Below are 4010 nucleotides of genomic sequence, written 5' to 3'. Positions count from 1 at the left end.
TTGGAGGGATGTCCTCTAACTCTATTGTCAATATCAAGGGTGAATGGTCCGATAATATTCTAGCTTTATATTCTGTTTTTCTTACTCTGTCTTGCATACGAGCTGATAACAGGAATAGGTCTATTCTTGAGTAATATGAATTTTCCTTTTCCTTTGGGTGTTGTTTCCTCCATATATCCAAAAGTTGCATTTCTTGCATCGATTTAATTATAAATTTGGTTACTTTGTTCTTTCTGTTCATTTTTTTTCCCAGTTTTATCCATATTTGAATCCAAATTAAGGTTGAAATCCCCTCCTATTAATATGTTCCCTTGTATGTCTGCTATCTTCAAAAAAATATCTTGCATAAATTTTTTATCTTCCAAAACTCCGAATATATCTGACATTTTATCATTACATATCTCCCTGCTGGATCTATTATTTCCTCTTCTATTTTAATTGGTACATTTTCACTGATTAATATAGTTTCTCCTCTAGCTTTTGAATTATATGACGCTGCTGTTACACGTCCTACCCAATCTCTCTTTAATTTCTTATGCTCCATTTCAGTTAAATGTGTTTCTTGCACGAATGCTATATCAATTTTTAATTTTTTCAGTAAATTTAGCAGCCAAGTCATATAGTTCACTGTAGCCATTTCATACTTTGTTTATCTTCCCTTTCCGTTTCCTCATCATCACCTTTCCTTCTTTCTTGTTTTGAACACTTTATAAGACAACATTTCTCCCTCTCCATTTGGTTTTGTGAATTCACTCGCAAGCGTCAACTGATTTTGCAGTAACCGTAACTCCTCCCCACCCAGCCCCCCCCCGGAAAGTTTTCAATTTTCATATATAACAAAGGTCACTCTTTTAATTCCCTCCTTATTTCCTCTGTTCCCTTTCATTCCCTTATTAATTCTTATCTATACTCTATATATTTTCCTCTAAATACGGATACACTCATGTACACACATTTATACATACACATCTATAATATTTCTTCTTTGGCTTGGCTTCGCGGACGAAGATTTATGGAGGGGGTAAAAAGTCCACGTCAGCTGCAGGCTCGTTTGCAGCCACATCTATAATATATATATATACCTATATACACACATACATATAGTACGTGGTCATTTATACTCTCATTACATGTCTTCATCTCTCTGTTTATTTTGTAGTTGTTCTGCAAATTTTCGTGCTTCCTCTGGATCCGAGAATAGTCTGTTTTGTTGCCCTGGAATAACTATTTTAAGTACCACTGGGTACTTTAACATAAACTTATATCCTTTTTTCCATAGGATCGTCTTTTTATTTCATTAAATTCCTGTGATTGTCATTCTTTTACTTATTCCATATATTCTTTAAAAAAATATATCCATTGTCCTGCCTTTCCCTCCTTCTTCCATTTCTCTATGTTCTTCTTCTTCTTCCTCTGGGTTGGCCATCTGTTGTTTCTTTTTTTTCTTTTTGCTCTCTTCTTTCTTGTTCTCGTTGTTTTCTGTGTTCTCTTCCTGTTGCTGTGTTGCAGCTGTCTCTCTCAGCTGTGGAGATCGACTCCTCAGTTGTTCCCCCTCCCGTCATTGTATTTTTTTGCATGCACGGTTGCGCACTTTTACTCGGCTCCGCGAGCCATTTTTGTAGTCCCGAGCTTGGGACTTCCACCGACCTTAGGGAGCGGGCTTCTCTCTCCGCGGCGGACCTCCTCGGACAGGTAAGGCCTTCACCTTCTTCCGACATTCTTTCTTCTTCTCTTCTTCCCGTTGCTTTCGACTTTTCTCTCTTTGCTGCCATGTTCTTCTCACCTTTACTTTTACTTTGTTTTAATTTTTATTCTTGTACCTTTGTGTTTTGTGTGTTTTTTTTCCAACTTTTCCGGAGAGGGCTGGAATTCCCTGACCGGCCACTACTCCATCACGTGACTCCTCCTATGTTGACAGTTGTGAGGTACGTTCTACGTCATGCTGCAGCAGGATAAACACATTCAAGTTCATTGTCATCTCACTGTCATTTCTAACTAGATTAAACCACAGCATTTCTCTGGACCATGTTGCACATACAATGCACAGCACCTAATAATGACAAATACATATAAAAATATAATTTAAATATATATCAATATTTTGGGACAGATTTACTTGGTTACAATCACATCCTGCGGGAAGAAGCTATGGCAGTCCTGATCTTGATGCTCCTTTACCTCCTTCTTGATGGTCATGGGTCGAAGAGACTGTGTGCTGGATGGAAAGGGTCCTCAATAATTCTTTAAGCCCTATTTAATCAATCCTCATCTCTTGAAAAGTGAAACCCCAGTGATCTCCTCGGCTGTTTCTATCCTCTGTATTGACTTCATGTCTGATGCATCACAGCTACTGTACCACACAACGATGCAATGGGACAGGGCACTCTCAAGGTGGTCAAGATGGGGCCAGCAGCCTTGCCCTCCTCACCCTGTCATTTCAGATACCATAGCTGGAATGGCACAAAGCCAGGCTTTCACTCCAATTGCTTATGGATAATCTTGCATTCATCACATTTCATGCCCCTCAAAAGCATTTCTATTGGCCTGATGTGCTTTTAAGTGGCGTCACTGCTGGCGCAGGCAACAATGGACACATCTTTTAAATACATCTTGAACTCAGATCATTGCAAGGTGTTCTTAATTCGAAAGAGGAAAGGGTGCAGCTGAACGGCTTCCCATTCACTCGACTCTTGCATAAAGTTTACTGTAAGTGAGCTGCACCATTGTGACAAGAAAGCAAAGTATTGGAAGTGATTGTCCATTTGTGGCACTGTCCTGGACAGAGATTGGTTCTGTCGTGTGCCTGTTAGCGATCCTGGCTCGAACGTCAACATGTAACATGGGCAAGACAAGATACCAAGTTCTGCATTGCAACCAAATTGCTCACTGGCTCTAGACAAAGGTCTGGAACAGATGGACCAGAAAGATGCAGGCATCAGGATGCTCCTTATCAACTACAGTTCAGCATTTAACACCATCATTCCCTCAAAACTGATCAGCAAACTCCAAGATCTTTGAGTTAACTCCCCACTGTGTTATTGGATCGTGGATTTCCTCAGTGAGGATTGGTAAGAACTTCTCCATCAGTAACCGGAGCATGACAGGACTGTGTTCTCAGCCCCCAGCTCTACTCACTTCACATCTATGACTATGACGACAATAACACCATCTACAAATTTCCCAACAATACTACAGGAGTGGGTCGTATAAAGGGGATGAGTCAGCAGATTGAAAAGTTGGCTAAATGGTGCACCAACAACAACCTTTCACCTTGTCACTAAAATTAAGGAGCTGATTATTGACTTCAGGAAAGGAAACCCAGAGGTATAAAATCCAGTGATCATTGAGGGATCAGAGGTGGAGAGAGTGAGCAAATTTAGGTTCTTGGGAGTCACTATCTTGGAGGATCTTTCCTGGACCCAACACACCAATGGTATCAAGAAGAAAGCATTTCAGCACCTCTACTTCCTCAGGAGTTTGCAGAGGTTTGATATGACATCAGAAATCCTGGCAAATTTTTTAGAGGTGTGGTGGAAAGTGTGCTGACCAGCTGCATCATGGTCTGGTAATAGGGAGACACCAATAGCCCTGAGCGTAAATCCCTCCAAAAGGTAGTGGACACAGCCCAGGACTTCACAGGCAAAACCCTCCCCACCACTGAGAACATCTACAGGGAATGCTGCTGTCAGAGGGCAGCAGCAATGATTAAAGACCCAGCACATGCTCTGTTCTCGCTGCTGCCATCAGGAAAGAGGTGTAGGTGCCACAAGTCTCGCACCACCAAGTTCAGGAACAGCTGCTCCCCCTCCACCATCAGACTCCTCAACAACAAACTCAATCAAGGACTCATTTAAGGACTCTTACTTGTGCACTTTATTGATTACAAAAAATTCTTTCTGCATTGCAGTTTATTTTCACTATCTGTTTAGTTATTTGTTTACATGTATACACTGTATACATGTGTAGTTTTTTATGCACTACCAATAAAGTGGTAATTCTGTCTTACCCGC

The sequence above is a fragment of the Narcine bancroftii genome, chromosome 10 (assembly GCF_036971445.1).
Source record: "Narcine bancroftii isolate sNarBan1 chromosome 10, sNarBan1.hap1, whole genome shotgun sequence".
Classification (NCBI taxonomy): domain Eukaryota; kingdom Metazoa; phylum Chordata; class Chondrichthyes; order Torpediniformes; family Narcinidae; genus Narcine; species Narcine bancroftii.
This window is presented reverse-complemented; position numbering follows the sequence as displayed.